This window comes from Melanostigma gelatinosum, assembly GCF_949748355.1.
Source record: "Melanostigma gelatinosum genome assembly, chromosome: 3".
Lineage (NCBI taxonomy): Eukaryota > Metazoa > Chordata > Actinopteri > Perciformes > Zoarcidae > Melanostigma > Melanostigma gelatinosum.
In genome coordinates, this window is record NC_136636.1 from 5,482,972 (window position 1) to 5,510,709 (window position 27,738).

At 46.0% G+C, this 27,738-nt stretch overlaps 1 protein-coding gene across 2 annotated transcripts in view; it reads right to left on the reverse strand.

The window, feature by feature from the left end:
• The window catches only part of chl1b (cell adhesion molecule L1-like b), a 60,620-nt gene extending 34,214 nt beyond the window's left edge, over window positions 1-26,406 (reverse strand). For both annotated transcript variants that reach the window (XM_079297172.1, XM_079297173.1), the window contains exon 1: window positions 26,284-26,406. The gene's annotated coding sequence lies outside the window, so the exon portion shown is untranslated. The remainder of the gene's footprint in view (window positions 1-26,283) is intronic.
• Between the last annotated feature and the right edge of the window lie 1,332 nt (window positions 26,407-27,738).

The window sequence follows — 27,738 nt, forward strand, 5'->3', positions numbered from 1 at the left end:
GCTCTCTTTGAAGTCCCGCAGGAGTGGGCCTTCGCCCAGGACCGTAATCACATTAGTGTGTGATCCTCGCAGAGTAGCCGGCAGAGAGATGAATTCACAAGCCGGACTGCAGGGACTGCAATAATATTTTGTGAGAGCTAACACAGCGTGCTCCGCTCCGCATGCATCCACCTCGTCTGACTGACGCTGGCAATTTCCCCAGACGAAACTGTGCCACAGCAAGACATGATCGATGGCTCTTATATATATATATCCCAAATCCTCACCTCCATCAGGCCCTCGAAGGAATTTATTTCCCGCTAAACAACCAAGAAATCCTGATGTTCCCAGCGCGCACTGAGCAGCAGCAAAACCACATTTTTACAGAAATCCCATCATCCATTTAAAAAAAACAAATCCCTTCAGGTGTCTGATATACATGCAGTCAAAATCATAATTTCAGTTTGCGGGATTGGAGTTTCTCTGCTCACTGTAATTCCTGTTCCGTGCTGGAGCCGAGCATCTGGACAGCGTTACTCTGGGTAAGCTGTTTGACACAGCTGTCGGATGTGTGGCCCACTTCCTGTGCCTCTCCATCACTGCGTAGGGTCGGGCCAAGGTTGTGTTGAGACAAATCCAAGACAGACACTCGTGATTCACGACTTTAAAATCGGACAAGGCGGAGTCTCGCTATTCTCATTGGACGCCCTACAGAGACAACAATAGACCCATCACGCTACAGTCAAGGAATCCTAACGAGCTCGTTAGGTACGCCGGGCCAACGCTAATGCCATCTGAGCCAACAGTCCTGCAATAAAGCTGTTATTGATATATAATGTTCATTTTGGAGGCTGCAGTTTGTGCTGCTGTGGGATTGTACTGTGTTTATTATTCATGTCCAACACCTTTATACTAACAGTTCAACAGCAGCGCAAATTACATCCTCCACAATGACCACGCAGTTCAATCAACACGTCTACAAACAAAACGTAACAGTCCGACCTTCATTTTGCAGGATTTAGTTCGTAAACTACGGGTGTATGTCACTGACTGTTTGTTCATAATGCACACAATGTTTCCAAGCAACAGCGCGGACCAGACGGTAAGGGGCATCATTCTTCCAGCCAGCTGGCGTAATTATGTATTTATTTTCTATGTCTAATCTCACTTGTTTGTTTGTTGAGTCAATCTACAGAATAATGTGATTAGTCACCACAACTTAACTCAACTAAAGGAAGCATTATCTTAACGAGCTTTGCATACTTACAATAAACAGCACGATTCCAGATTCACGGCTGCAGATGGTACTCACGTGTCCCATGAAGCACTTGTGAATGTTCCACAATTCAAGTATCAGCCTCCTCGGATATTTGTCAGACGTCTTGGTAAATAAGACAAGAACGTCTCATGAAGTAAACATTTACATAAACTGTTGATTTTTTTTCCTGCGACAGTTATTTGGAGTTTTGAAGGCTTTGTTTAGTCATAGAGCTCATTTGGCTCTCAGGAGCGACCCGGGTGGGTGTGTGCTGATAGAAAAGAAAGAATTATTAACAAAAAAAAACTGAAATGGCAGGTTTATCTACAATATGCCACAAAGCTCATTCTTCACACTTAAGTATTTTGCATTCACAAAAAGCAAGAAAACAAGCAATGTGAATCAGCTTTTGTAGAAAATAAATAAAAGTATATCTCTACTGGCTGTCTCCCGGAGTGTCTCCTGCTGCACACAGAAAGACCAAAACAAGCTCAGCCCGATTCTGCTGCAGCAGCTTTTACAGACGTCCCTCGATACTACGAGATACTTACTCCACCTCATTCTCAGCTCCCCATGAGAGGAGCAACCGTTCTCTTCCAGGTAATACCATCCGCAAGAAAAAGGGGGGAAATAACCGTGAGCTGGGTCAAGATCAGATTTGCAGAAACGCGGAGAGTGCCGGGCCCGTTCTGCGTCGGGCCGTACCCGCTGGAACTGAGGCACTGTAGCTACATGTGTTGCCAAAGCTCCTAGCTTGGCTTAGAGGCTCATTAAGCTACTGACAATCATTCCCACAAAGCCCCATCCAAAGGCTATTCACAGTGGGCGTACAAAGGGGAGTGGAGGAATGCAAGTTCCATCTCGCTCCCCACAAAGACGTTTGCCGCACCTGAAAGTCGCGCTGAAAACTCTTTCATTTACAGTGATCCACTGTAGACTGAACATGGAGAGTATACAGTGTGTGGGGGGGGGGGGGGGGGGGGGGGTGGTCGCCTGCTGTGTGAAATTCTGTTTGCCTGCAATCTTCTTCTGTCAGCCGGTGACAATCTCCTTAATTGCTAATGCTGCTGAGAGATTGTCGCTCAGCGTTGGTCCGCTTTTGTTGCAGTGACGCTCCTCTCTTCCTACCCCGAAAAGGGGATTTTTGGATCGAAAAAAATCTATGATTTGTAGCATGCGAGCTGGATTGGAGGGGACTCTTGATTGTTCCACGCTGGTGAACAGAGACTGCCAGACTACACACAGGGAGTAGAGTGGAGGCTGGTTGACATGTCAGGGGAAAGCTCAGTGCACAGGGAGTGCTGAGACTGTCGATAAGAACCCAACAACACGCACACGCACGTATAAAAAAGAAAAACGCAGTCTCTCTCCCACGACACATGAGGGGGGGGGGGGGGGAAGCTCCCCCAGTCTGGATGATGTATGGGTGTGGACCCTCGTCTGAGACTTGGGGTTTTAACAGGGAGAAGGGCAGAAAATGAAAGGGGGGGGGGGGGTCATGCTTGAATTATGCTGATGCAGGTCGTAACCGCGGTAGGAACACCAGCAAGGCCGCTTCCACCAAACCTGCAGCCGCAAAGAACAAGGTTATTATCACTCACAAACGCTGACTGCTGGGGAACGGTGGAGGTGAGATTTGAGTACCTTTTTATAACACTGGACACATATGAAGTCGTTTAGCAGCTTGTTATGGGAAATTTCAATTTAAATGTATTTCAACCAGCTAATTACATTTAATAGTAGATTGCGTGCCTTTTCTGCTGGCTGAGATTCGGAGCTGTCGTGGTGGTGGTGGGGGGGGGAGAGACACTGGTCTTTTCATAATGAGAGCCAAAGTCAGTAACTGAGAACACTCACACGGCTCTGCCGCGCCAGCGCTAGGCCCTCGGAGCCCATAAGCACTCTTTGAGCTACAACAGGATGGAGCTGCCATTACGGCCACACAAACAAGAGGGAAGCCTTATGAACTTTGCACAAACGCTTAGTGCTCCGGGGCCGGACAGCTCTGGACGCCAGGGGAGATGGGTAGGTACCGGGGGCGGGCTGCCAGTTCCGAAAAGCTTAGTGTTCATGCACTCGGGCCAGACAGACCTGACATTGTCCTGGGCACTGCCCCGGGGGAAAGCCTCTTCCTCTTTCTCTGCGATTCCCTGGCTCATTCGCAACTTCAAGCCCAGTTGATTCACTCATTTTGCACGCATGAAGGCAAACATTTATTCACACTCTGAACCGATTGTTAAAATGCCATAAAAGGACGTCAGGGAGAAAGTTTAAGCAGGTCGCGTAACTCAATACACTCTCGTAAATACCGCTTCTTTTTCTGCCCGTCTGTCACCGGCACTTGATTTGTGGACAAATTCAATAAAAAAACGAGATAAGCCCACTCACTGCGCTCTCACAGACACATTTTCTTTCTTTTACAACACCTTTAATTCATGACACATCTATTATCTCCCTCAAGCAGCAATCACTGAAGGTTATCAGACCACGACAAGATGCAGCCGTATTCTGTCACTGGAATCAAAATAATGCTCTCTTGACCTGCTGCCCCCCCTCCCCACCCCCCACACCCACCCCCTCCTTGGGCGAGACCGGGCTGAATGAGAGGAAAGTGCCGAGCGTTCAAAAGCCATGTTGCTCCCCCCCCCCCCCCCCCCCCCCCACACACACACACACACACACACACACACACACACACACACACACACACACACACACACACACACACACACACACACACGTTCTGCTTTGAGAGCACAGAATGAAGCATGCAGGTGGTAACAGTTCATGGCCCTGCACAAACCTGAAAATGTAGCTCACGTGATGCTCACGAATCTCCTTCAACCCGTCCGGTGAAGACAAACGTTACAGTGTCAGAGGGGATTTGTTTAATTCAATGAGTTACTCTGAAGCCATCGACTTCCCTGAAGGACAACCAAATCGCTGAGGTAGCACGGAGACCGACTTACACGTTTCCCACCGTTTGGCGAATATGCTTACACACAGTGTGGCGCTTTTAATTGAACTTTGGGCACGCGGCCCGTTTTTCTGCTGCTCAGTCTGTCAAAAAACGGTCAATAAGCCTCGAGCCTGGCAGACAGAAGCAGGCCAGCCTGCCTTTGGCTGATACCATGTGCTTTATTCTCTGAGCTCCGAATCAATATGAGAAAACCCAATGCATGTCTGTGTATGGTTTTTATAAGTTGCCATGGTAACAGGTACCCCCTATCTTTCACACCGATCGCTGAGGCATCTGATGAAAAGTTGTCCTGGTGTTGATGCATCGTGGAGTCGAGCATGTTTGTTTCAGGTCGCGGGGGGGGGGGGGGAGTTCCGCCTCGAACAATTTGAACTCAGCGAGAACCAGATATGCGACCGGGTACCGTTTACGCCCTGTGACGTCAAAATGAAAAAGAGGCGGAATTCCGGGGACGAAATTGCCCACATGCGTGCACAGTTCTCCGTTGTCCGTGGCCGTTTAACAGCCTTCTCAATTATTTCCAGATCCGCGTTGACAGTTGATTTATTTAAGCGCGGCGCACTGAAGCTGATCAAACAACATGTGTCTTAACACAGATAAATCAAAAAAGAGAAGAAAAAAAAACATCCGCGAGGGGGCCGCATGCGTCATGTGGGTTAGCTGAAATGTTTACTGTTGTAATGGCGGCGTGGCTTAAGACGTGTCGGAGAGGCAAGTGTTGAGTGGTTCCAGGTTTTTATTTTCTGCAGCCCTGTGAAGATGGGGAGAGACTGCGGCAGACTGTTCTCCGGCTCTCTCAGCCAGACTGCCGGTCATCGGAGCACCACAGATGGTGCGCTCAGTGATCATGGCAGCGATCAGAGGATCCCGACTCCTGATTAGCACACCTACTGAACACAATGTGCACAACAACGTCTGTTCCGTCTCTGGCTGCACGGCACCTGTGCAGAAAGCCAAGCGAATGTCTCGAACATAATCCAACACACGATTCAAGTTCAAGATGTAAAGAGCAGGTGAGTGATTTTCATCTTCAGGACTAATAAACCAGTATTCTCCGTGACAGTAGTTTCAAGACTATATGGTTAACAAAACTTGTGAAGCCCCATTTTCTTTTTAATTAAAATTGGAAGTACAATGCGACAATCTATTTCTAACACAAAAAAAGAATAGAAGGCAATTAATTTATCCACATCAAAGAGGAAATAGAAGTGGACCAGAACCCGGACAAAAGCAGACCGGCTCCTCTACTTTCCTATTCTCTCAGATGAAGTGTCCACTTAGACCTCAATTTAATCATGCCCCCCCCCCACACACACACACAAGAATCAATAAGCTATTTCACCCAAGTGACTTTTAGCAATGGCGAAGGCCTCTGCTCCATGGCTGTTTAGAGTGTGTACACAGCTGACGGAGAGCACGGAGGCAAACATAAGCTTGAAAATGAACTCGTTAAGATAAACGCACTGTCTCTTGGCCCAAAAAAGAAAAAAAACTGTGTAGGCATGGTAACCGGGCTCCGCTCTGCTTCCAGACGTGCCCTGGACACGCAGGCCTTGTGCGCACACACACACTGCACAGACACACTGCACGCACACACTGCACGCACACACTGCACGCACTACAGTCTGAATCCAATCCCCTTCTCCAGAGAGGGTGACTCTGTTGTCATGCAATCGGAAGGTCCTGCAGGCAGGAAGCTAAACTAGAGGATGATCTCCATCACTGGCGGCCCACCTGTCAGAGACGACGGCTCGTGAGGACACACTCCAGGTGCCTAGCAACGTGTTCTCCTCAATATTATTATCATGCCAACAAGTAGGATTAATTATTCCCGGGAAACAAGCTTTTTTCCGCCTATAGTCCTGACAAGGGGAGATGATTTAGTTGCACGCCCACTCGTGATAAGCAGTAAGGATCTATTAGCCTTTTAAGGAGCGTCCTGCTGGCCACCTCTTTACGCACGCACACACACACAGACACACACACACGGAGACACCTCGGGGTCAGCCCCTTTAGGTGCACTGAGGCAGAGCAGCCCGGCGCGCTACACAGTTAATCCTGCGGTGGAAAATGTCGGTGGGATTGGTCACGCATGGACGCACAGCGAGAGATGAGGAGGCAGACCAATATTTGAGACGAATTAAAGAGTGTGTGTGTGTGTGTGATGGGGGTGTTGAGGGCGAGGCTTCCTCTGTGTGTGTGTGTGTGTGCGCTTTTGCACAGACATGCCCATCAATAGGCTGGCTGCACAACTTTTCATCCTCATGGCCATTCACTGAGCACATAAAGAACACTGGCAGGTCTACATCAGTGTGTGTGTGTGTGTGTGTGTGTGGGCTGGCAATATCGTCTAGATACTTTGCCTCAGCAACAATGGGGAATCCTTGATTCTCCAATATTTGCTTTAAAAGGTGTCCAGTTAGGAGAAACTGCCATGCAACAGTACCACACGCTCCTTAATTGTCTTTCATTTTGGGCGATGGGAAGCGTGAACGCAGTTGTGGGAAGCGTGAAGCTCTATTGTTCTCAGAGCCTCTCTTGATAGCCAATTAGCACACGTCAGGTGTGCTAGCCCACAGGCACAATTCTATAAAGTCCATCAGGAAGTGAGCTCCCATGCAAATATCCCTTCTGGCAACGCTTGATGGATTGTGCTTATCGGTGTCTAGTTATATTTTTATGCCGCATATGTTCCAGGAAAAAAAATCCAAGGCATAGCATGGGCTGCATGGGGCTCAGGGAAGTGGTGGCTGATATAAAAAAAACCTGAAGTCAATATAAATTATTCACTTCATCTTTATAAATTACAGAGTACCTGAGACATTTATGGATGAGCAAGAGGCAGCACCTGGTGACTTGGGGCAAAACAGACACAGTTCTCTCTGGGTGTACTATTGAATGGCCAGTCGTAAACACAATAAAGAGCTATGTTCCATCGTCATTTCACTGTTTCTGCGCTGAACTGTGGAACAAATGACAACGTAGGAAGTGTAACCACATGGATAATGTAGGTATTATGACGGATGTGAGGCCAGATCACGAGCTTAAAGCTCTCGATGTTTCGGAGAGCCGTCGCCACTTGAAAGGATGCTCGAACAAGTGAAACAAATGCCTGCTTCAGACTGAAACAAGGGGCACACCCACAAACGTATCTTTTCACCACTTGAAAGGACGCATGGGGGCATTTGGAAAAGCCAGTGAAAGGCTCTTTTGGAGTTGCTGCCTTTGTCGGGGCTAACATCAAACGCTCTGCCTGAAGACAGAATATAGCTTTGTGTTTCCTGTGTGGGTGGAGGTCTGCTGTTTGTTGTGCTAAAAGCCACATAGAGGAGAAGTAACCGCCCCTTTTATATTCAACACACATATACACTCCCAGATAGTTTTTTTAAATAAAACTGGATGAAGCCCAGAACATTTTAGAAAATGGTTTCCTCAATGTAAAAAAACAAAGACTTTAGCACACATACACATCTCAATAAGTAGCAGCACAGTGCGTTGAGCTCTGGAGGACATGATTACACCACCCATCTGTAGACCAATCAATGTGTCCGGATTATGAGTCACGAGCGACCTCGGCTGCAGTTCTCCCGTTTCCAGTTCTCATTATTTTACGTTAATTTTGTTCATGCCGGTTTTCAAACACCGAACGAGCTGCAGAGCTCTTCTGGAGCCGAGCAAAACACGCATTGACAACCTCCAATGTTGCGCGCTGCATACAGGGTTAAGCCGTGGGAGGTCGAGAGGTAACAACGCTCCACATTTCAAATGAGCAAAGAGCGAGTTCAGGTCTCAAGAGGTGTCGAGTGGTTGGGGCAAAAGGAGGCCGCCGTCCTCAGGTTCTGAGTATATATGTTCAAGTGCTGCGGCCGCCATGCTGCGGCTTGGCATCTGCGCTGAGTGGGATGAAATCTAATTTGCTTAACGGTAAAATCGAACCTTCAACAGGACAGGGTGAGGCGAGGAAATGGAGATGAAGATCATTAGTGTTGGCGTGCTATCTGATCTATAGCCTTGGAAAAGAAAGGTGTATTGCAGTCGTGCATGCTACTTCTATAAGTGGTGTGATATAGATTTGCTTTGTGGTCTGGACCGCATCCCAGGGAACAGGTTGACCGATTGACGAGCAGGGGGGGCCACCAGCTGACCTCCCGGTGGCTCCATGCGGTGGCTGAATAATCAGGTTAACTGACGATTGAACACACAGCATTGTGAGCTCCGCGACGGGCCATCCTAAGGCAAACTCAATCTAATTATGTCTTTTGATGCACATGTCAACCCATTAAAAGCAGTGTCAATGATGTCACGGTGAAGATGCAGTGTACTCTCTGTATTATATAAGAGAGGAGCTGTGGGACAATGACAACAAAGGTGGGTCATCAGAAAGCAAGCAGCAGTGAGGGATTTTTGTCACGGCACAATGAGAGACTATTTGTTTAATATTTGATCAAACTGTTGCACGGGATTGCTTTGAACAGGAAGCCTTTAGACATGGTGGGAAACATGCACTGATGACTCACAGTACTTATAACATTATTGTATAATACTGACTTTTGAATATTAAAAAACATGTTACAAATATTGAATACAATACTAGGGATTTTTCCCACTCCAGTATCTCAACTCATGGTAGATGCCGGCGCTGTTTTACGCACATTTTAATCTGTACACCAGTACGCTCTGCAAACAGATATCTGCATATGACTGCAGAATCTGTAGGCAACAAGATTTCGGTATCGGAAGCTTTCTGGTTTACATTTTTTGTAGTCCGTTTGTAATCCGAGTAGTATCGACCAATCATGTTTGAGCAGGCTTTGGTTGCATGCCAGTAAACAGTCCGTGTGTAGAGCAAAAGAGGTAGAACGTATTGGTTGAAATACAATCTCAGTGCCTATCGTCTGACAGCGATTTAGCTTTTTGTATTTGCTTTATTTTTTATTGATCTGCATTCATATATCTGTTTAATTCCATTCTCACATCTCAAGTTGCTAATCGGACTGTAAACAATGAGCGGCGCACTGAGGAGGAAGAAGCCTGGACCAGAACATCCGCCGACTACACCGGAACCCCCAAAATATGTTCCAACAGTCATAATGCTCAGTGTAAAGACATGGAAAAAGTCATTCACTCGTGTTAAAAAGTAGCATTGATGGCAGCTTGTCACTCTGTTGTCCAAGCATTTCCCAGTCCATTTACACGAATGTTTATAAAGTACTTTCCATCAATAGGACTGTTGAGAGTGTGGTCTTGAGAGATCCCATCTCACCCTCTGAATAGTTCAATAATGTCGATCCGACGTTTGTCCCGTCGACACTTGTCCGTTTGAAACAGCGGCATGCTGCGTATCATGAAGTGACCTATTGAAAACAGGAATTAAGAGTTGGGAGGAAAAGTTTGACGTACTCCGTTGTCCAATCACTCAAACTGGCCGATACAACCTCGAACCTGTTCCACAGGTTGACCAGAATTTCACTGAAGAAATATCCTTTGAGCAGCTGACACAATATCAATCCAAAGGGGCCCAGAGGCCGAAGCCCGGCCCTGCAGACCGCCTCCCTCCCAGCACCCATACAGATAAGGAGTAATTACTTTCCCAAGCAATCACTAAGCCCTGCCTGCCCTTCATCTATTTGCTTGCAGAAAGTTTCTCCAATACAGAGCCTTGGGTTGCCATCATTTACATATGGGAGCACATAGTTACTGGAATTCAATATTACCCACTGGAATGGCCCACCGTTCCAATGACGGGCCACTTTATTGCCTCTTTTTTACCCCCAAGTCCACACAATCTATGACAACACTGATGTGTGGGGCTGTTGCAGTAACAAAACCACACAATGTCTGATACTTCTGAAGATATTTGAAATGTCAGGGTCCATGTTCGGCTCCAAACAGAGGATGCAGTGACCATCGTGAAGAAAAGAAGAAATGTTCAGTGTGACATAACATGCTTTCGTGCATCTTCCAGAAGGAAAAAAGGGGATTCAGAAGCCCCGTTACCCAGGAAACCAAGGCAAGGCAAGTTTATTTGTATAGCACATTTCAACAACAAGGTAATTCAAAGTGCTTCACATAAAACCATTAAAAGCATCAAAACATAAGGCAAAACAAAAGGAGATTTAAAAACAATTAAAGAAACAGTGTAAGAAATAAAATTCAGTAGTAAAATGCAGAAATGCAGGAAATTGATTAATATATTAATTGAATGTGGTTCAATTAAAGGCAGCAGCAAACAGAAAGGTCTTCAATCTTGATTTAAATGAGCTGAGGGTCTCAGCAGACCTGCAGCTTTCTGGGACTTTGTTCCAGATATGTGGAGCAGAAAAACTGAACGCTGCTTCTCCATGTTTCGTTCCAGCAGTCTTGTTGTCATATTTGTCATGTTCTGTTATGTGTCTGGCTTTTTCATGCGGCCCCCCCCCCTCCAGCCACAGCCCCCATTAGGGTGGACCATGCCATGTCGTGACATGGGAACCCTTATAAACGTGTTAAGAGCCGAAGGCATTTGCATTTTGGACGCTACTGAATGGAGCCATTTGTTCCTCTTCCTGTGCCTCCCTGAAAGACTCTATTAAAAGGGAGGTTTAGGAATTGCTCTGTTTTGGACATATTGAAGTTGGGGCAGCGTGGAGGGAACATTCAACAGCAGATTTTCCGAGGAAACATTTTGAGTTTATTTGCCTGTCGACATGTGAATGAATAAAAATAATTGATCCCCAAAAAAGTCAACCTTTCTTTAAGTTTTAAACATCTTTGCATAGTTTCAAGAAACATTGATGCGTTTTTGCTGCCTGTCAAGGTTTAAAACATGGACTACAGATACAAATAGTCCGTGTTTAATATTGTTCATTTGTGACCTTTTCTAGTCGTGACAGAGGACAAAATCAACCACAGACCCAAATGAAATGTTTCCCGATACCGTCAGATGTAACGTGTCATGAAGACAGAAGTGCTTCGTGGATTACACCTTGTTGCTTTTCCCAGGGAGCTTGAAGCTAGCGGACTGTCGGCTTCATTAACGAAGGCTTCGATTGATCTCTGATTCGATCTCACGCTGCGGTCGCAGCGGGATCTGTGGTCAGTCCGAGGCCGGCTCTTCACCGTCTGGCATCCATTCTGGCTTTCATCTCGAACCCTCTAACAGTTTATGTGTTGCATCTAGAATGACCACATCATCCATCATGCATATTCCTCGGTCCTGCCTAATGATGAACAATGGTCGGTATACTGCATCTTAGCAACACGCGCACACAATAGGCGGCTTTGATTCTCTATCACCAGCATTCTGCTGCTCAGCTGCTGATCTAAAATGAGGTTATTAAAGAACACAATTGATCGAATGTTTTACAAAAAAATATAAAATTTACAAATTACTTCTTATCATCACTGATATTTAAGATAAAGTCTGGTTACTTGAAAGCAAGAGGGTGAGGAGGGTTTTAATCAAGTGTCAAAAAGGGATTAAAGACTGTGTTCTCTGTGGAACAACCTCCTATGTTTATTTCAATACCCTTATAAAAATTCAGAGCATGTCCAAAAAACACATCTAATCTGTATCTTGGCAACCGTTTTTGAGGCTGCATTCGTAAACAGCAGCACTATGAAAAGGACACGTTGGTCCGAGGACATTTAGAGAGATTAAACCACAATTTAACTACCTTTTGGAAAAAGTGACTGTAGCCGATGATGTGATTTTGTTTTTTTCCATTTCCATAAGACTAATGAGATTAGCCTTATTGGTCAGGAATGAAAGGTAATGAGATCAAAAACAAGAATTAGAGCCAGGCTGATATCATTGGCGGATATTGGCTTAACGAAGACAGATTGGTATCACGATACATGTGGGCAGCATATTACAGATGAGAACAAAAAGAGTGAGTTCATTCTTTAGCTTATCCCTCTTATCACCTCTCTTTGATAATTAAAAGTAAAGAAATATCAGCTGATTTAATGCCATTCGGGTATATTTTTCATCTGCACAAAGGCAGCACCGGGGATCCCAGCCTCGGCTCCTTATGGGGGATCGATCTCCTGCACTATGAGTATTGATCGCCATCAGGTAGGACAGAGCGCAGCCATTGGGCCAATCATCATCAATGATGATGACGCCCTATTTGCCAGAATCCCGTTGGATTCAGCAGTCAAATATACAGCAGGCACAGAAATCCTGATAGAGCCAGACAAACCACAAGTACTAAATGTCTCCATTTCCTATTTGGTAACCATTGCAAAGGATAATAAAGATGAGGGCCATTATGAAACATAAAGATTCTGCCATGACATCAACTAACCGGCCTGTTCAGTGGTAAGGACGACACGGAAACCACACTGATCTAATTCTACCCTCGGTATGATACACAGTGAATTCACAGCCAGCTCTCAGGGGCATGCAGAGTTAAATTACTGTGAAAGGCTATTGATTTATAAAGTGTACATTTGGAGGAGGTAATGATTGTGACCAAAACCAGAGGAGAGGCTACCCACAATGACTGTAGGCCCTTCAGGAAAGAGTTAATTTGGGTGGCTGAAAAGCTATACTGCACACTACAGTCCCAACAGAAAGGGGGTCGGACTATGTCCGCCTTTGCATGTAATTGGAAAAAGATGGCCATGTAAAGCTCTTCAGCGTGACAGAAGAAATAAACAAACTTGATGAATGTGCCTTGTCGTGACCCTGTATTGTTACATTTAACACTTTCTTGAGAAATGGAGGCGATAAATCTTCATTCTTCTGAAATTACGCATGCAGATATTTACCGCCCCCGTCTTTAATGCCGGGATATTTCCCCGTTTTAAAAGGTGCTCATATGGCTGTTTGATATAACTTCAAACGCAATTAGGAGACCAGGGATAGCACATCTACAGCACATCGATTTTACCAGTCCCATCCCCCAGTTTAACACTGCCGCCACTGTTTGCCCCCCCCCCCCACACTCCTCAATATTGAAACGAGTAAACAAACGCCATCTTTTCCAGGCCTTTAAATGAAGATAAATGAGGACAAACTCCCCAATTAGCCTCCTTTCATCATTCGAGGGCGGTTGAAAAAGGGAACGTCACCGCGAAAGGCACTCGCGGTGGTTCTTCTCGACAAAAGCTTCTCCACGTCCGGCATCCTGCTATAAAGCGGGAACAGGAAACCGTGAAAATTCCTCTCTGTCGAATTAATTCATGTGTTCACACACCACCACCCACCCGAGTCTCAGATGAGCCTTCTGAATGTGCCGAGGCAGCAGGAACTGGGACAGCCATTAGTGTCCACAGCAGCACAGCTCTAATGATGATGGCTGTGGACTTGCTGCGCTCTGCATTCTGGAGCACCGGAGCGCCTCGGCTCTGGTCAGACGGGGAAGGATTCTCCAACGCGCTCTACTGAAGATAGCCGCCTCGCTTACTGGGTCGAGAAAGGAACCGAAATGGCGCCGAACAATATTCCTTTGATGCAATGAAGCACATACAGCTTTGGTCAAACCTGTCTTTTCTCTCTTTCCTGTGAATGTTTTACACCGTTTACATCCTCACCTCATATCCCTTGTACTACAAATAGGCAGTGCGAAGGAAAAGCACTTCTGACAGTAAAAGAATCAAAGCAGCAGACTGCAGTGGCCGACCCCGGGCTTCTAACTGTACCTGTACCTTCTAACCGTACTGTTTACTGACAGTGACAGAGAAGCAAATCTATGCCATCAGTCTAATGGCCCCATCTCCTGCAGCAGGAAACTGGAGACATGCAGACTTATAAATCAGCCACTGTGTGGGGGGAAAGAAAAGCCATTTTGATACCATTTTCACCGCTTATTGAGCAAAACAAATCCCCCTCTGGTTCCTATTGGAGCCGGCGTGGGGTCTTTATCGTGGCCTCCCCCACCTGGAGCTATGCTTATGGTCGGCTTCGCCCAGTATTGGCGCCCATTTCACAGTTTACAGAAAAGGAGACAGACGGACGTGACTGCACTGGCAATACGCACACGCCCAGCAACGGTATGCTCCTCCAGACGCATACAATGTGAATGACGGTCTCTATACAGTAGATGACTATCCATCACTCTATAGCAACACATATGCAGTGTTTTCCCCCCCGTCTCTAAGTAAGCATGCACGTGATGTAGAGCGATCCAGACCTAGTCGATTATTCTGTCATTTTGTCACTAATTCTTTCAATCACAGCTGTTCTGCCATCTGCATTTGAAAACCATGAAGATAATTTCGATCACAGCTCAACACCAGACAGTGCAGGTTGCACTGGGGCCCGTGGGTTGGGTGGACCTCAGAGCGAGCTATTCTCAATAGCGTAGCCTAAGTATATGTATCTGTGTTTCATAACATCCGTACGGATCGCTGAACGGTTCGGCACGCATGGGAACCGTGGATTAATTACACAGTTTAACGTTAACCATCACAGTGTGAAATAAAGTTTTTGGTCGGTTCCGTCACGGCAGCTTGAGCTGTGCATGCAGAGAGGAGGACCCCGGTCTTCTGCAGAGCTTAGAGCGGGTCCGAGGATCGGCAGAGTTTTAATTTGGCATTAGATGACCGGGCATCATCAGTCCACTCGATGGGGGCGTATTCCTCAGGCTCTTCCCTCTGGGCATTCCGTTTTTCTAAACTTCTAAACACACAGGTAAAGTTTAACCTCTGCAGTTAACCCATCCTAAGCATTTAGGCTGCTGTGACGCGCCCGGCTTCGATGTCTCGCTCAACAACACGATGGCAGGAGGGGGGAATCCAACTGCCAACCTTGTGGTTGAAGGACAACCCCCTCTACCACCTGAGCAACAGCGTTATTGATGAAGCTTTACTGGGAGACATGACTTCAATGTGCACCCATCACCAGCCTCAGGTAGCCAGCCAGAAAAGTATAAAACGAAACAAAACATGTAATTAACTTTAGCTGAAAGGACTACGAACTATTCAAAGCCTTTTGATCCATATAAGCGGTCCATTGCTGTAACCGAGATTAATATAAGCTGTTTCCTTACACCACTGGCCAGTATCAGTGTGTACCAATGACAGATTAATATAGCGTTACATTTTCAAGCAACATCTTTGAATAATATCTGATTTGTACAGATGTTTGTTATCTCTATCGCGGTGTGTAAAAAACCAAGGACTACAAACAGCGTCCCTGAATTCCTTTGCAACTCCCCGAAGCAGCAGATCAGAACTCCACCGCTGTGATTGCTGTAAAAACACTCCTCTCTTCACTGTGATGCTAACATGCCTCTGTGAACTTCCAAACGGAGCATCAGTCTCTCTTTGTGAAGTAAAGACACACCCACACACACACACAGGAGAACACGCCATGTTTTTCTGAATAGTTCTTTACACTCTGGTTGTGTAGCGAATGAGAGGGAAGGCTGTCGCTTACTTCACGACTGAGGCGGCTGAAACCAACACAAAAGAGGAGCGGCTTTGGTGTAAACAGGGTTGAGAAATGAGGGTTGCGTAAATGGGAAGAAAAGAGCGTCCCACCGTTGCCAAAATAAATGTGCATGAAGCTTCTTTGAGAGCCAGCAAAGTATGTCCGTGCTCACTGGAAGGAATGCGGTCTGTTCTTTTATGAAGAGGGGAAGTGTCTGCCAGAGGACCGGCCTTCAGAGAAAGGCACAATGCACAGGGTTAATAGCAGTGCTTCTGGCACACTTTCTACCCCGGCTACAACCCATCGCACTGCAGGTGGTGGATCAAATAAAATAAAAGGGAGTCTCAAGTATTAACCGGACCTCTGTGTGTTAGTAAAGACGATTCGACGCGGAACAACGGAGGAAGACCTGCCCGTAACCTTCAAACTCTCCTCACCTCTTCTGCTGAGCCACAGGAGGAAGCGAAGCCATCTGTAGCTTTTGGTTTCGGTTTGCGAATGGGGAACCGGGGACTGCTCTCGCCGCTCGGGGACATGATCCAAATGTTTCGACAGCTGGTGAGTTAAACCACACAGCAGAGCCGAGGGGCCTATGCAGCACCAGTTCGACAAGAACACAAGAACACGCACCCTGGGGGGGGGGGAATCGCTCTCGTGGACAGACCTCCGCGACGTTGGCCGGTGCTTCACCCCACTTCACACTCTGAAAAAGGATAATCACAAATCCACGACACAGGGCGCAAACTGTGCCTCAGCTGGGGCAAGTGGTTGTTAGAAAAGGGGATTACTGAGGTGTAAAACGGTTTAAAAAGCAGGGGGTATGAATTTATTATCGGCGGCGGAGGGGTAGGCACGCGTGAATTCATCAGCTGTCAGGTAACTGACAGACCTCAAGGCTAATGGTGTCAATTATACGGGCTTTCTGGTGTGATCTCTGCAAACATCCTGCGTCAAACTGTCATCCCATAAGCCCCCCCCCCTCCCCGGTATTATCATGACCCTTGCGGAGCTGGCAGTCTCTTGTTTGACTACTCTGTGCGAGGTGGATAAATCACAGGACTGACATCAACATGACTTGAAAGTTCGAGATTAATATGTGTATTTCTCAAGTGGAAACATATGGAAAACAGGTGCTATTCCTTTTTTAGTGACACCGGAGCCACGGGGGATATTGAGCCCCATTTTAGGACTGCACATAAAAATCAGTTTGCATTACAATTCAATCTGTAGCATAGAGTCAAAAGAGGCCCATGCTGTACAGTGGCAGAGCTCTGATGTAGTGTGAACTCTCCCTTGGTCTTTCATTGTTTGTGTTAAAAGTTCAGAGGAACACCACTCTGCACTTTCTCTCCAATGTGAAGAAACACTTTTTTTTCTTTAACTCTATTTAATTAATTCACGAGAAAAGCCACCACACATGAATGACTACAATTTAATCCTCAGTTTTTGAGGGCCGGTGTGCGGCTGCGGCGCACTCCGAAACAAAGTTAGACGACAATTTCGCCGAGTAATAAACCCCCCGCTCCTGTTATCATACGTTTGGCAGATGCAAGAGAATTAGAGGCAAAGCCTCCGACAGAGCTCTCTCTCGCTCTCTCGAGGAAATAAATCACGGCGGCCTGAAGTCAATTTAAATGCAAATGTCAACGTTTAAGACAAGGCGCCGCCTACAGAGTTACAGAGTTCAAGGAGTTGCGGCGATGAAGTTGAATCATACGGCAGAACACTTCCCTTGCCCGGGAAGATGACACACGAGGCCTCCGGACATCGTGACACACCGGCGGAAACCGGAAGGGTCAGCAGAAAGCCCCGGAGCAGTGAGAATCCATCCAAAAAGCCTGTGTTGCATGTCACAGGAAGACTGATGGGGGCATTTCCAGGCTGAAGCCCGGGATATCAAAGCAGGATTTCTCTTGGAACACCTCTATTGATCTGTTTTTGTTTCTCAAAGCCGTCGCTTCAAGCCTCTAAGCCATTTCAAATTGGCAAAGCTCTCACACTGAAGTGGTGTAGGGTTTGTTCATGCACACACTTGAAGACAAAAATTCTGGCTCGGACCGATGTGGATTCTTGCCAGGTGCTGAACTACTGGAGAATGTAGTGAACCCAAAGCAGATTTAAAACAGATTCTAACACATGTCAGCTGTTGATCAAGAACCGGAGGACTGTTTTATCATCTCTGCTGTGGAAAAATCTGTCAAACTATTTGTAAGGAAGAGTAACACAACCCCAGATGAAGGGATTCTACATTGATGAATGTATTACTGAGCTGCTATGAAGTGCTTGCTCCTCTTAATATCAACAGGTTTAATCTGAAACAAACATGTGTTTCTTTCCCGAAACACATCTGTAATTCTCCAACATTGGGCAGTTAATCACATGTTGTCTCTGCCATGGAACAATGTCATCATCATTTTTCCTGCACCCCTCCCGTTATGAGATTTTCTCCTTACGTCGTGCATTTTGTTAAGTTTACTGTACTAGTTTATTTACAGACATTCTTTATTTGTCTTGCCAGCTCTGGATAAATAGTTCTTACAACGCACACAAATATACAAAGTTTTCTCCCTCTCTGGATCACGGCGGATAGAAAAGACCCTGCAGCTGTTTCTCTTTAAGGAACAAGGCATGGATGCTATTTCAAGAAGAACCTGAAAAGGCTCTGGGTCAGTGAACCAATTTCACTATTGCTATCTATTTTCTACTACACTACAAAAGAGAAGTGAGGTTTAAACAAACAAAGCCATGTAAGTAATCTACCAGTGCACTATCCCAGCGTTGAAAGAGGAGTTCAACGCTGCTACGTTAGTGTTTGCTTGCTATTTACTAAAAGGAAAATAATTCCAATTATAGCGGGTGGCATTTCATAATGAGCACTAGACTCCGAATTAGCCTTACTCTAGTAGTTGTGTTCAGGAACGCCTGCATTACACTGATTAGCTAATGCAATTACAGCAGTATTTACCCCTTCCACTTCCATCTTGAGCGTTCCAATGACCAAATTTGTGACTAAAATGCTCAATAATTCAGTACCCAGCTATTTTCTGTAAGCCTCGACATCATAACATCTCTACCCAACCAGCATGAGAGCCCGTGACTGGTCTCATTTTGCCGGCAAAACCATCCCCCGACGTTCATTAGAAGTCCACTAACCGCGGAACAGTGTTACAAGGTGATCGTTTGCGAACCGATACGAGGCCATAAAAACGTGCTCTGCAAGAAGTCTTGGTTTCTACCCCCCCCCAAAAAAAATCTGGAGCTGTAAAAATAATGAGGTCAAGGAGGTCTGTGGTTGATAGCTGGTGGTCTTCGGGTCACACTTGTAAAAAGAAAAAAAGAAATGCAGAGTGGGGCTCCCCCCAAGCTGATGAATTAATTTGGATTCATACCAGCTTGGCAAGATTCTTTCACTCAACATTTGCTGGATCTGGAGGGGAGTGAATCTAAGAAATAGACATGCTGAGTTCTGGCTCTTTGTAGAGGGCCCTAAAGGACCACTGAACAGACTTTCACAACATTACAAATTGCTGAAAATTGTCGTTATGAGGGAAATGAATCAAGTTCGGAGACATGAAAGGGCCGCTATGTCCTTGTAGCAAAATACTACAATGGTGTACCGAATGGCCAAAACCAGAACACTGCTTGAGGACCACTCTATCTCTTATCAGGGTTTTTATATCGTGAATAAAGATCTATAAAATCTTGTATCCCCATAAGGATTAGGAGAATTTGTTTGTCTGCACCAGCTACGATCAAACCTAAATGACAATTTGGCGTAAGTGAATCTGCGACGGAAAACCAAAACAGCATTATAGTCCTTGCTCGTGAGTTAGCCCACTTAGCAAATTGACCACTCAGCAGCGCGTCCTCTTTGTGTCAGGATTCTAATCAAGCTTGATCTGCTCCCTAATCTTCCATTTGGAGGACAGTGTTGTGCTTGACTCCCGGGCCTCGCTGGGCCAGTAAACGGGCTCTCACCATGCACAGCAGACACCCGGGCTCGCATGTTCGCACCAAATCAACGCCGGTGGAGCTGCACCGGCTCGGGGCCCCCAGCGGTCCACTTACAGCACCCACCGGAGCCCGGCGCGGTGTAATGAGGTCCCCCGGGGAAGCCTCTGGACATAGAGCACTGCAGACCCCGTCACACTGACACATAGCGCTCGCCTACTTCCAGACAGATTGCCACATTATCCCGTAAAAATGATCAAGTACACATTTGCGAGGCACCATATCACATTCTTGACATTTTTTGGGGGGGATATATGCAAAGCTAATTTATGGTGTCGTGCGAATAGCGGCGGGAGCTTCCTGACTTGTATGGACCAGCAGACATTTTGGCATGTCATAGCAGGGAAATAATTAGTCAAATTCATTGTCCCCAGATGACGAATTTTCCTCCAACAGCACTTTGAGGTCGATATTTGTGGGATGAAAAGTCTCCACGACTGTTGGATGGATTGCCCGGAAATCTGATGCAGGCGTTGATGCCTCCCCTTAGGATGCCTTGTATTAACTTTGAGGATCCTCTTTCATCAAGTGGCACCATCAGGAGAACAGTTCCACTTGTCCAATACTTTGGTTTATGACCAGACACATGCATAACTTATGGCACTCCCTTCAGTCTCAGCTGTACTCTGTGTTCAGTATGTGTTCAGTAGAAATGAGCAAGTACACCATTATCTGTTCAACCAACTGAACTATCCATGTCTGTATCCTATTCGCAATGGGCGGAGTTTAAACGGGAAGCGGGGTGTGGCTTGACCAGGAGTCGATATTTAAAGCATGAAACTGATACGGGCTGATCAGAAGTTGCTATTGTCATAAATTATTACAGAACTATTTACAGAATGGCTCCCATATTGAGTTACAGAGCAATGGTTTGGATCGCAAGTGTTTAGAGCTGGCGTTGAACATGGTAAGCATCATACCTGCATCAGCATATTAGCACCGTCATACTTGGCTGTAGCTTGTTTCCTACAGAATCCTTTTTTTATTTTATTTTTTATTTCTCAAATACATACAGAAGACAAATCAGCGATAAAACACAGTGTAAAAAAACAGCAAAAATAAGTAAAGTAAATATCTTACTGAATATGTCAGAGTTTTTGCGCGGAAGTCAATTAAATGATTTTGAGAATCAGTTGCTGCTCTGTTTTATACGATTCATTTTGGTTTCGTACTGCTTTTTGGACAGAACAGGCAATTTGTGGCAAACCGTGATGGACAATTCCATCAAACGAGCTGCCGAACAGCACAGCATCGTAGTACGAAGCGTGTTTGACTTTCCGTCCCGGTACGTCCTCGGTGTCCCCTGCCTGTCACATGTGTCCCCCCTTCGTCCTCGGTGCCCTTCACTTCCATGTCCCAGGGGTCCCCTTGCAACCTTATCCGAGTGGCCACGCACAATACCCTTCATGGGACACAAAGCCAATGATACCGCGCTCCTCTGTTCCATTCTCTACATTTGTCACTTTTATTCCAGCGGCCTTTGTTCGCCTTACCTCCGTATGCATGACTTATCCCAAATTGAGCCCCGCAATTGAAATGGAAATCATCCCTGTTTCCCAGTGACTTAAGGGCAATAACATCTTACTCTTTGAGGCATAGATGTCATGTTTGTTGTTCCTTGGAGAATCTTATGATTGTGTTGCCCTTTTCACCAAGGTATTTTTATTTATTTTTATATTTCTAGACGACGTGTACGCTGTGATTCAACAGCAGCTTTATAAATCTGAGCGGGCATGCAAGAATGGGGACAACACGATTGTAAAATGGGTTTTGAAGCTGACAGCAATGCACAGCGGGATTAGAATTCTCCTCGTAAAACACCGTCGTGTTGGTTCTCTTTAATGGTTATGGTTGTCATGTGAGCATAATCTGAGTTGATTAATTAAACATGAAAAAAATTACAATACTAGCGCCATGTGAGGCAGAAGAACAGCACTGGCTTTGCACTAAATCCAGTAGAGGAAGGAATACTCTCGTAAAAAAAAAGAAGCACATTCACAAACAGGATAATAACAAGTGGAGAACGTGTATCACTTGGGCACAACTATAACGCAACATTCTTATTTATTTCCTTTTCTGAATGAAGACATTACGAAGGACATGAAAAGCCTGAAGCTGGAGGCAAACACCAATAAATCAGGGTTTAAAAATGCCTCGGCGCCACGGAGAGGCCGAGCTATACCTTCAGTGCGTAACACGTCGGCGGTGTGGGCCGCTGACCTCTCACCCCCTGCTGCTCGGAAAAAAAGAAGCGCTGACCATATGAGATAACGGTGACCTCACTGCAGGTTTGTCCTTCAGTGTTAACTGCACCGATTAATAGTCTGTGCAGCGCGAGAAGCCATTGATCACGTTAACCCAGTGGCCCCAATGATGCAGTGGGCTGTTAAAAAAGAAATAAACCGTGATTCCGATGATAAGCGCCTCTTGTCTTTGCATCTCCTCCCCCATCAGAGGCTCCGCGTGCAGGGAATCATCTCCAACACTCCCCTATCTCTCCTCTGAACCGGTCGCATGTATCATAAAAATAAATACAGAAATCTGGCAGATAAATATGCACGCTGCCGGAGAGCATGCGAAGGATATGAATATTTCATGGAGCCAAACGCATTTCCAGAACACACTGGCTCGAGTGTGCCTTCCCTGGCTGTCACCGGTGACAAACATGAAAGAGGAGGGCTCAGGTACGGCACTCTCAACTCACAGTTGGCGACCCCCCCCCCGGGTACTTGCTAGGCTCCGCAACTTCCAGCCAACACGCTTCTCGACATCTCAACACAGCCTTGTATCAGGGCAATGGTTGTCATAATCACAGTTTAGGGTTGAGACTTTATAGCCACTGATCGGCGTACCTCACGCAGCTGCGAGGAGAAATCTTCCCCAAATTTTTCCCCAAACACCTTTCAGACGCTGAAATGGACGATCAGCCTGACGCAGCGATTGGCTCCCGCTCGCTGTCGTTCAGACTGCTCTTTTCTAATCTCGAACAGCCATCTGATGCTGCAGATTCCATCTGACAGACTCAATCACGGTCTGAAATTGCATTGCCGACGCTCATGAAGAGATGCATTTACAGTCGGTGCACAGATAAGACACAGTCGAACATTTGGGAGTGGTTTGAATGCACACATTCACAGACGGGATCTATCAGAAACCCTCTACATCAAACGCTGAAAGATTTCGGTTTCAGCCTCCACCTGGCTTCACTTGCACCTGTATCGTATCACCAGGGTTGGGGGCGGGGGGGCCTCAGCCACGGTGAATCTCGATACAGTCTGCACTGTTAAAGCCCAGGTGTACACAGTTGCAGCACAATGAAAGGCCTCTCTGTGTCGCTCCCTTTTCTCCGTTTCACTCTCGACCCCGAACATAGCGAGCGTGCAAACATTGTCGTTGCGAGACAAACACAGAACAGGTGAGGAAAGATCTTTCACATCTTCAATACGCTTCACTCTGAACATATGGCCAGTTGGAGAAGCTTGTGTCGAGGGTGGAAAAACAACACAGCAAGTTGTGAGGTGTTTTCATCACTCGACTTTTAGGCAAACTAACTGAAAACACACTGTGAACGGGTTAACAGGTCACAAGGTAGCCCCGCCCTAAAGCATCCCCTGCTTTATGGTCTCTTTGACTCTAAATGGACCATAATCTACTAAATGAACATCATGCTGTGTTGAAGAAGACTTGGAACTAGAGATTGAGACCATAAACTGCTGTTTACAATGTTTACTGAGGTAATAAATCAAGTGAGAAGTAGAGTCATTTTCTCATAGACTTCCATACAATCTGACCGGAGGAGTCGCCCCCTGCTGACCACAAAGAAGAAATGCAGCTTTAATGCACTTCCACATTGGCTTCGTTTTCAGAGACGGAGGTTGCCGCCTGATCAGGAAGTTCATTTTGATCTCAACTACACACCTGTAGAGACTGACAGCTTCTTACACGGTGGCGACGCCATCATGAAGACAAAACCTGTCCCACGGACAGACATGTAAACACAGACTCACAACGTGACACGACAACACCAGCCACACACAGCCGCATGGCATTTCCTATCGCGCCCACTTCCTCTGGAATAATCTCTGATATTAGACAATGTGACTGCATCAACATTTTTTTTCGCCCTAACTCTCTGTTAGTTGCTTATTCTTTTGATTGCGTCCGTCCTGTTGCCATTAACTGTCTGGCGAGCCGGTCAGAAAGCCTTAACAATGATTATCAAGCCGAGTGCCTCATGTTTGTCCTGCCGATGAGAATACTGCAAACTGCCTCTCTCTAACCCTCTGTTTGTTTGTGTCCCACAAGAGCATGACTCTCCCTCTTCCTCCCCCTAGTATCTTCTCTTCCTTGCTTTCTCTTTTCACTCAGGCTTCTCCATGCCTCTCTCTCTCTCTCTCTCTCTCTCTCTCTCTCTCTCTCTCTCTCTCTCTCTCTCTCTCTCTCTCTCTCTCTCTCTCTCTCGATCTGGCACTGGTTTTCTTTCTCCTACCTGTGTGAATGCTGTGCTTGAGCTTTGCCTCTTGTGTGGATTGTTTGATATCCACAGTTGCTGTCATCGGGTGTGTCTCCACATATGAGCCGACATTTGTTGGCGACGGAGTATATGGCACAGAACGAGTCGGGCTGCAGCTACAAAGGATGTTCTGTTTCCCGTATTTTGTAATCTAAATGATTTAAAAAGGCTGAAAACGGTCCATGAAATGCGTCGGGTCGGAGCTGCATATTAAGTGGTCGAGAGGGGGCCGGCTGACACCGACTGGCTGGGAGATGGTCGACACTTTGCTTGTCCAATTACTGGCTCTCGCTCAAATTGTTTGGTAAGAAGCATTCGACCTACTTCTGGACAGAGAGGCCGGCCACCACGCGTGATGACAAGTGCCATTAGAGGCTCTTGTCTTTGGCCTAGAAATGGAATCCGGCCAACTCGCCTGATGTGGGGATAATTTCGGCTGGGAACACAGGACAAGGTGTCGGCCTGACGGGATGACCGCGACACGACTCAAACACTACTTAAGAGCATGCTTGAGATGATTGCATTCACCAATGGCATTCTGACCTTCAGAAGGTGTTTGTGTTTAACAAGCACTGCTGGTTCTACTAGGTGTTTGTTTTTTTGTTGTTGAAAATGTACCACAAACTGTGCTACACACAATATAGGCCAAGCTGATTTTGTTGTGAGCAATAACAGAAAAAGCATCAAAAGGAAGGCAACTATTAGAATATGGGTAAACTATGAAACACGTCTCTGTTTCCTGGGATTTCCTCAAAGGCATAATCTATAATGAGACACTAGACAACAGCGCTGAGGAAACATTTGAGTTTGCGGCACAAATTTGCATACATTGCAAATATTCATACTGAGGGAAATCACTGTGTTACCCACGCGAGAAACGCCTGGTGTAATGCAACACGCCAGGCACAGGAGCCCGATGCACAACGGTTCCACCCGCATCCCCGTCGATTACCAAAGCTCTGTAGGAAGCCAAGCCTTCTGATTTGAATATCACTATAATGCGATTTTAATCGCACACTCATCTGCGCCTCATCACTCATTCTAATCACGAGTCCGGCATGCTTTTACACTTGTGCAACAGTGTAGTGAAGCGCATTGTGATGTTGGTGTGGAGAAGGGTTGTAGTCTGCGTTTTCTTTTTTCTCAAATATGCATTGTTGGCGCTTTGTCGAATGAGATGGAAAAACAAAATTATTTTTTATTCTCCAGAGTAAAAAGAAACAAACTTTCACAGGCTTTCAGTGCTGTTTCGAGTGCCACACGACACCACTTACCTGTTCACGGTAAAAAAAAATGAATCTGCTGAAGTGGCACATGCAGTTTTTACATTAAAAAGCTGCACACCAAATATCCCTGAAGCTCAGCCATCAGCAGGGCTCCTAGATGCATTTTCCCTACTGAACAGAACTACCTGCCACATGCAGGATGACATGTATGCATTTAGATAATGCAATTCACCACACTGGATGACAAGGTTATGATTCAGTTCTTCGGCTCAGCGTTCAGCACCAGAGCCGGTGATAAGCAGGCTGAGCTCACTACTGTGTAATGTAATGGGCAGTGTGCTGGTAAATAAGAGGGATGGCAGAGGCTGATCTCCAGACAGTGATTATTATCATCAGGCATCACAGGCAGTCACAATGAATAAGGGAGAGAGAACAAAATGTCAGAGTGACATTAATTCACGCTTATCATCTCAAGTACAGCATCAAGTAGTTTGAATTTTTATTTAAAATGGTCTGAAAGCTCCATGATATTTTTTTTTCCTTGTGGAGAAAGAGGGATAATTCTGCACCTGCAAGGTGTGTGAACCTGGTTAAGGATAGCCCTCCACCGGCTCATCTCCCACACTGCGAGTCCAGTTATTTATTCCACTCGTGAAGCTATTACAACAGCAGTCGTGACTACATCCCCCCCCCCCCCCCCCCACACACACTTTACATGCATTATTTTATTCCAGTTTTCAACCCCCCACCATGAAGAGTAACACCGACACGGTCCGCACAGGTGCACGCTCTAATCCCGGCACCCGCTCACGAGCTCAGCGCTCAAAAGCTGGAACAATTTGTAACAAGTGCCACAAACTAACAACACTCAAGGGGGAGATACAAATGTCAAAATACACTGCTTTTTTTTTTCTCCGGTGATGTAAAAAGCAAACACAGAAATGGCATAAAACTCACCTTTAGGTGCAACTCATGTCGTGGCACAGCCGTTGAGAAAGTTGAATTTCCTCCTCCACCGCTGGAAGAGAGGAGCAGAGAGGGAGGATTTCACCGTGCGCGTATCGCCGCTTTGCCTCGCAGTTGGTCTGAACCGGAGTACCTCCCTCCTCCCTTGGATGCTACTATCGCTTCACCACCACCAGCACCCTCCACCCCCCTCGCCTCTGTAAGAAAAAAAAAAGTAATAGCGGTTTCTTCCTCCTCCTCCTCCTCCTCCACCACAATGACAGACCCAAAGAAAAGAAGGGACCCTATCGCAGTCAATAGGTTTTACAAAACCCCATGGCAACGCTGAAAACCCGCGAGCAACTTCCCCACGTTGTGACCGGGTTAAAGTGCCCCCCCCCCCACCCCCCAAAACACAGTGACAGCGACGTTATTCCCACCGAGAAGCAGGTCTTGTTTTATAGCGCGAGGAGGCGAGAGAATTGAGCACTAAAGCTGCTCACATATGGAGGGGACGAAATAACACTTAAAGTCCGTGTAGCGCCGGTGGGTGAAAGGCGCGACAGACGCCAAGTGGTTTACATCTCAGTAGTGAATTTGTGTTACCTGCTCATGGTCATATATATAAATATATTACATTTCTAATAGTTCTATTACATATCTAGATTTTTATTAAAATGTGTGTGTTTATTTTACCAGTAAAAGTTTACCAAAGCATGTCCTGTCCATGGCGTGCATACTATATTCTGCCATTGGCCCAAGATGAGAGGGTTGCTATACCTTGTTGCATAACTCCATCTGACACATTTTTCAAATAAAAAGAAGGAAAAAAATGGTGTGTTTTCCATTTGTGTTTGAAGTCCAGTTTTTGCTCGAGATTTTCATCAGGGTCAGATCAGGGTCGCCAAGTAAATTGGGAGAATTTCTTCCATTGTCTTTCATTCAACATCCATATCTGCAGTACACCGCTGAGCCACACGAGGAAGCCTGCATCTTCGTATCGTTCTGATAATTGTAGCCATACTTTTACCACTGAATATAATATGACAGGCTTGCATAGATTCTGTCTAAGTTATGAGAGGAAAGAGCGAGAGCCTGTTAACGCTTAAACGCATTTATTTGCTATCAATTATTAAGTATTTAAACACGGCTGTTTCAGCTAGCTGTTCAAGGTAATAGAAAGTGATGGCTGTAATTCACTCTTCTCATGATTTACTCATGAGGCCTATTGTGAATCGGGTCACGGCGGTTTCTCATTTTTAAAAAGTGGAAACAAGTTTGAGAAACACTGCTGTAGCCTCCCAGCCTCCGACTGTAATGCAAAATCATGTTGTTCACACCTCTGTCTTCAGGACAAACTGGGCTGTCCGATTATTTATGCTGCAGTGATATCACCATGAATACTAAAGAAAAACAAATCTCAGATATTTATTCAAATCACACATAATACAATGGTGAACGAGGCTT